The 7,690-nt window shown below is 37.5% G+C and overlaps 1 protein-coding gene across 1 annotated transcript in view; it reads right to left on the reverse strand.

Annotated features, from left to right (window-relative positions):
- Positions 1 to 7,690, reverse strand: part of DCLK1 (doublecortin-like kinase 1) — a 328,500-nt gene that overhangs the window by 34,116 nt on the left and 286,694 nt on the right. The gene's annotated exons all lie outside the window — the stretch shown is intronic.

Here is a 7,690-nt window from a genome sequence, read left to right on the forward strand (position 1 = left end):
AAAAAAAAACAACTCTAATAAAAAAAAACCATTTTATAGCCACATGTAAAATATTTATGAACTCAAAAGTTAAATTAAATAATAAAAACAGTGAAAGTTGCGTAGAAGTCAGAAAGGAGGACATCAGAAGAGAAGTAACAATATTAAAGGGAAAAAAATCTCTTTCAAAGTGTTATATTGGAGATATCTGGGAAGATAGAGAAGTGAACGGAAACTCCAGGAAACCTGATTCTCGCCCTAAATTTAAAATAGTCATAAAACTATCTAAAAAGAGTTCTATGCAGCTGCAGGGAGATACACAAAACACGCACGTTCCGGATTCTGTTAGGAATTATACAACCTAGGATTTTGCCAAAACTGTGGGAACACGATGTCATTGCAATTTTTAAAAATGTTATTAGATTTTTGTCACACAATTATTACCCAATATGTCACCGGAGAAAAACTAGAAAAGACAGATCATTATACAGGAAAAGGAACTAAACTCACCCATAATCTTGACATCCAGAAATATTAGTCCTCAATAAATGGCAGTGGCAGTAGTTGAGTAGTTAGCATTTATTGCACTAAATAACGTTTTGGGAAAATGTTGTGTGTCTTCTGTTTTCCCTCAACTTTCATCCAAATTCAGAAAGCAGAATTTTGTTTCTAAACACCCACAAAAAAGGATCATTCAATTTCTGCTTGGACACTTATAATGACTACAAGCTACCTGTAATAAAGACCATTTAATTTTCAAACAAATGAAATTGTTAGAAAGTTTTTTTTTTTTTTCCCTTTTGCTTATCTGCATTTATGTTTTCTACAATTAAAATTGATTTGCATCATAAAATGAAGTCTGGAAAGTCGGTGGTGCAGTGTCTCCAATTTATGAAAATAATTACCTTTTCATTCCAATATATAAGCAGCTTTTAAAATGCAGTTTTTTAGTAACTGAACAAAAAAATCCCACTACACGTATATTAAAATGCTTTATTGTTAGTGCCCTACATTTCCAACAGGATCTATTTAAATTTCTCAAATTAATAACTGAAAGGAATATTAACATTTCATTTCACCTGTGGCAGTTTGGAGAGATTTATCGGGTGCAGAGCCAGCATTCTATCCAGGTGTCCTTATTAAGGCAGAAAAAGTCTCCAGTCTTTCACCCAACAAATCAACAAAAGGATGCATGTGACTCTAGGCAAGTACTCATACTCCTTTAATTCTAGCCATGATCAAAACAAATGGATCTGCTCTAAAAAGTACGCCAAACAACTTCTTTTATTTCAAAGAAAAGATGAAAGGGCACTCAGAATTCTAATTCAGTACCCTCTGTAAGAATCACTAGGAAACAGAAAAGAGAACTTCGGTAAAAGGCTAGTATTTCCAGCAAGGGCAATCTTCAGGAGATGCCTCAAGCAAATGGCAATGTTTTCCACGTGCATCAAAATACTTGATCCAGCAAGTTCAGGCTTGTGTGTTCTTCTGTTATCGCTCTGTGATCATCTGTTACTTGCTGCACAGTTTGAACCTCTTGCACAGCAAGGCACATCTCCACGCATCAGGCGTGCTGCAACCGTTCACAGGCCATGGCTGCCTTCCTCTGGAAAAAGTAGGGTAACTTTGCATTTCACTGCAGCAGAAAGTGCAGATGTTTGGCCAGCTAAGCTGCAATATCAGCAATGATCATTCGGAGCCAGCTGTTTTGACAGAGGCAGACCGTCAGATCCTCCTTTCTGGAGAGACTATCTTTTCAGGGCAGAAAATATTCTTTTACATCTTCTTCCTACTCAAAACATGGAGTTTTCTCCCCAAGGGCTCATGATCATGATCAAGTTTGGGCTGCTCTTGGGCAGGTATCCAAAGACTTGCGGGGTCACCTGCACCTGGGTTGCTAGGTCAAAGACAGTATGTGCCCCTCACAGACGTGGCTTTGCCTAGTTGTCATCTGGGATGGACAATTTCTTCCCTCACTAATGAAGCAGCTGTGCAGCCCTGGTCACCATAAACAGGTTTGTTAGAAACTTTGAGGCAACACAGCTGCAAAATACAGCGTTGTCCCTGGCCTAAATGTTCTCAGGCAAAAGAAATTCCTAAATTGTAGTCTTAGCATGGCAGCCATTCTGGTCATTCAAATGACACGCAAATGATTTTCCGGAAAGGAAATCTGAGATGCAAACATCTAGTAGATCGTCTAGTTTATTTCCAAGGCAGAACAGAATTGTTCACTTCGTTAATTCCACTTGGTTACCAATAACCTTTGTAAAATGCAAAATAATCTCTTGCTTTGCTGTTCTGCTAGGACCAAACATTCACAATGTATGCTTTGTGCAGTGGTGCAGATTTTGACTTATTCAACCCCAGTTATGCAGGAATTTTGGAGCTTTTTTCTAAATGTATCTATACCACCTAACTTTATTCAAAGAGTTTGACAAAAGCAGATGTTGGCAGACCCAGTCATAATTCCCAATCTAGTTCTGAACATGACCATGTAATTCTCTTACATGTAGCAAAGGTTTTACTTTTGAGCATCTCCATTTTAATGGAAATTGCATCTAACATACAGCCATATACTAATTCTACTTAATATAGATGATCAGTAAGTCCAAAGTTTCAATAACTAAGAAAAAAAAAGCACTAAAAATTCTACCTAAATTTGTTGCAACATAGGAAAAACAAATTCTACCTAAAATAAAGAAAATGAGTACCTAAAAACAATAATACTTCCCTAAAACCCCAAAACCATTTAAATAAAATACATATAATTTTAATGTTCTTTTTCTCTCTCTTTAATCATTTGTACCATGGCCCCCTTTTTTGCTTTGAAAACCATATAGTAGAATTTTCATGAACATGAAGAGGTTCAAGTGCTGCTTAGGACAGACAACAAGAGCTTAGAGACAAAAGCCGATGCCATGTAATTGAAAACATATCCAGACACAAGTACACGAGGAATGCTTCAGCAAAATGTTTTTGCAGATGAACAAATGTCCGGGCCTCTACTTTGGAATTCTGTTTAACTTACTGTCAGGCAGGGCAGTAAACAAGGTTACTTGGGTTTTTCTCTGTCAACGCTTTGGGAGAAGGATGGAGAGGAATATATTCCAGTGTTTCTTCTCCTCCAATGGGAGAGCGCCTTTCCCAAGTGGTGTAAGGACCCACCTTGCAACCGGAGCTCACCATCAGCGCCTGCTGCAAGCTGAGCTAGGTTCACCCTTATCTCTTACCGAGCCAACGACACAGGGGCATGCGTGAGGCCACTGGAAAAGGTAATTAAAACTTTGCTACAAATCACAGATTGCTAAATACATCTGTTTTAAGCACGCACGTGCACACACACACACGCACTCAAACACACACACACACATCCTCCCAAAATCATCTCCGGAATGTATTTTTCCAAATGGCAGTTATACATTCACTTTGAACTAAATTTTTAATTAAAAGTTAGAAATCGGAAAGGCTTCTAACGGGTTCACATTTAAAAATGCCGAATCCTTGGCTTCCACCGCTCTCTGGATCAATGCTGACTGTGTTCCTCATCGTTTCTCCTCATTCCGAGCATCTTTCAGAAGGGACATTAGCAAGCTGCAAGTATAGACTTGGACAGCCTGGTCCAGCAAGCAGAGTTCTGGTGTAAGGAGAACCTTTTGCTATAACTATATTTTAAAGCCTCTATAAAACATGACCCACATGTAAAGTGGGAATACATTAACCGTCAGTCAAGGAGTATTCACAACATGAGACATAATTTAATGTTCATCCCAGGCCCTTTAAATCCTATAGATGTTCCCCCACATTTTAAACACCGAGGGGCTATTAAAGAGACGGGGATTAGTGCAAATTACCCAGTATGTAGTGCTTTCACTGTTTTAACTAAGCAATAAAACTGTGTAATTGTACAACACTAATTGAATGCAGCTACACATAATTGTGGGCCGCCATATGTATCCTATTACCATAAAGACTGTCAGTATTTTGTAAGCTACTCTTGTGATCATTGCAGATGGCTACAGTCAGAGAAGTTGTTCTCTAGGGTTTATTATAAGGCTATAAAGACATCCTATGATTTGACAGACTAAATGTGTTAAATGGCAACAATTATGAAAAAGGTTCCAATTAAAAGCTGAAGGCACATCCTACCAAGAATGGATATAGTGAAAGGTCAGGTATGTAGATTTTTGGGGCACATTGGGATTTAATACAGGATTTTTCTTTTTTAAAGAAGCGTTTTATTTTTGTTTCTTTTTCATTTATTTGGGGTTTTGCACTAGCTGCAACTTGCTGAACAGTAGATGTTTTGGCATATGCCTGACTTCCCTTGGATGGGAAACTGAGACCATTTGGAAAAGTTATTTGAAAAAATAAAACATTTAATATATAGTCATAAAATGCAGCCGGTGGCCATAAAATAATATGAAAATTCACAGATAACCTGAATCCAGTCAAATGGTTTCTGAGATTCCCATAATACAGCACTAAAAGCTGACTAAAAGAACAGATGTGTTGGAACAAACATAATAATGTTGCTATCAATTCAAGGATAACCCTGTTGAAACGCTGGCTAATGAATCATTAGTAACCACTGAAATAGTTTTCACAGAGGCACTCAGTAGATACTAAAAATTATTTCACCAAATAGAATTGAACAAAAGTGGCATGGAAAAAGGTCAATTTACTTTTTTAGCATATATGAGATCCCTTTAAAAAGACATTGATTTTCCTCCAGCCATGGTATATGGCCTTTATGATGTTTTCAAAGGAAAATGGATTAAATTTAAATCTTTAATCTCTAAGAAGTGAAAAAGTGAAATATAACAACATTTAAGCAGGGAATTATTTTGTGAAATACACTTTATGGCTCACATACTTTTGAATTAGATCTCCTGGGGGAAAAAAAAAACAACTCTAATAAAAAAAAACCATTTTATAGCCACATGTAAAATATTTATGAACTCAAAAGTTAAATTAAATAATAAAAACAGTGAAAGTTGCGTAGAAGTCAGAAAGGAGGACATCAGAAGAGAAGTAACAATATTAAAGGGAAAAAAATCTCTTTCAAAGTGTTATATTGGAGATATCTGGGAAGATAGAGAAGTGAACGGAAACTCCAGGAAACCTGATTCTCGCCCTAAATTTAAAATAGTCATAAAACTATCTAAAAAGAGTTCTATGCAGCTGCAGGGAGATACACAAAACACGCACGTTCCGGATTCTGTTAGGAATTATACAACCTAGGATTTTGCCAAAACTGTGGGAACACGATGTCATTGCAATTTTTAAAAATGTTATTAGATTTTTGTCACACAATTATTACCCAATATGTCACCGGAGAAAAACTAGAAAAGACAGATCATTATACAGGAAAAGGAACTAAACTCACCCATAATCTTGACATCCAGAAATATTAGTCCTCAATAAATGGCAGTGGCAGTAGTTGAGTAGTTAGCATTTATTGCACTAAATAACGTTTTGGGAAAATGTTGTGTGTCTTCTGTTTTCCCTCAACTTTCATCCAAATTCAGAAAGCAGAATTTTGTTTCTAAACACCCACAAAAAAGGATCATTCAATTTCTGCTTGGACACTTATAATGACTACAAGCTACCTGTAATAAAGACCATTTAATTTTCAAACAAATGAAATTGTTAGAAAGTTTTTTTTTCCCTTATGTTAACCCTAAATCTTTGGCTCATTAATGTCTTCTCTTTAAGTTTTAGTTCAGCACTCTCGAATACAACACAAAAAAGTCCTCCCATCGTCCATGTGGCAGCCTTTCCGGTATTTGATGAGAGCCACCATGCCCCACGTGGCCCATCCCTTCTCTGGGCCAACCCCAGGTCCCAGACAGGACACAATCAGGTTATTACCATAGGGGTGATGTGGTAGGAGCCAAGCTGAGGACGCTTTTGATGGCAACACTCTCTCATGGAAAGAAGTCTAACGACACATTGATATTTTTAGCAGCCGGGTCACACTGAGACTCACACCCGATTAATAGCCTTTTATGGGTCAAGTAATAGCCTTTTGACCTGCAGTGAGACAAGTTTTCTCATTACCATTTTTCTAAAATCGTCAATAACACCAACTACACCAACTACACCAAAACCACTTAGTCCATAGGGATTCATGTTTATCTCTTGTTAAACTTCATATTATGAAATTTTGAGCCAAAGGTATTTTTGGATCTCAATCCTGTCATTTGGTATAATACGTCTTCATTTCAAGTCACTGGTAATGCTGGTCAGGGCAGGGCTGGTGACAGGCTCACGGGAGACCACTGGCTCCCTTCCTCTGGGTAACCCCCAATCCAACACAGTGCGGTGGCTCAAGTTCACGGTACAGGGGACTGGCTACAAATCTGTCCATGACCTCTAGACACATTCTGTCTGTGGCGCTGGCCTTGTCTATCAGTGTAGTTAGCTATCCTGTGACAAAATGGATTTATTTGGGGATTAAGAGTCATGGGAATCAAGGCAGAAGGAAATCCGTTATTTTATGAGCACGGTGTGGGCTTGAACTGGAAACTAGGAAGAGCTGCAGCACAACCAACGACCATCACTTGGGGTGAACAGGAATAGCTTATTGCTGATATTATCCATCGAATGAAAATGAGGCTCGTGAGCTGCATGTGTCGCTTTGATGGGCAGCTAAGAGCAGGCACAGACACTTAGAGAGTTTCTAAAAAAAAAAAAATTCTGACCAAGAGAAGCAGTTTCTCTGAGAAACTTTTTTTTTCTAGAAAGTACTGGGGAGTTTGGGAGGAAAAAGGTTTTTGAACATACATTTTTGTATTTGAAGAAAATGACTGTATTTCTGGAATCTAATAAAAACTAGTGATGTAAGTTATATTTTTGCCAGTAAGGACTTTAATTTTCACAAGGAAGTGGCATCTGTGTACACATTTTTTAAAAGACCCCCCCAGCTCCCCGGAAGAAACACAAGCAGCTACTGATGGTTTTGCTGCCAAGGATACAATCTTGCCATCTGGTGGTGACTCGTGGGAACTGAAGGCATTAAATTTTTGTTTTTTTTTTCTCAGAAAAGCAAAAAGTTGCTTTAGTCATAAACAATCATGGCATACACACACACATATGCACATGTGCACAAATACACATACACACATGCATACGTAGTGGTCCTGTGCATAAACTGGGGAAGCACTGAGCTTTCTCTCCCTGTTCAGCGAGGTTTGTACTGAAGCCAGTGTGAGTCCTCCACGAGACAGATGAGTTGGGAAATGGCTGAGGCTTATCAGGTGGGCTCTGTCCTCTATTCCAGGAAGAAGTATCACTCATTCACTCACTCATTCATCTCATCCACTCTGACATCCACCTGTCCATATAATTATTAAGCACCAGCCTGACAACAAGTAAAGCAAAAAGAACCACATAAAATCATGGGCATGATTAACCTAGGGGATAAAAGCCTTAGTAATAATACAATAATAAATTTATAAGAAGTACTTTTTATTGGGTCAGTTCCCAATTTTCACCTAAAATGCGACTGGAAACATCACTGTAAGTCAAATATATTTTCTCATTAAAATACTTTGACCTGTTAAAAAACTTAGAGTTAAACAAATCATTTATATGATCAATTTACATCCTTAAGCTCAAGCTATATTTTTATATTGTTCTATAAGAATTAAAAATAAAAATGCTAAAAGTTCTATGTACACAATTTTGCTACATAAAATAAAATATATAC

This window comes from Propithecus coquereli, unplaced genomic scaffold (genome assembly GCF_000956105.1).
Source record: "Propithecus coquereli isolate 6110/MARCELLA unplaced genomic scaffold, Pcoq_1.0 Scaffold205, whole genome shotgun sequence".
Lineage (NCBI taxonomy): Eukaryota > Metazoa > Chordata > Mammalia > Primates > Indriidae > Propithecus > Propithecus coquereli.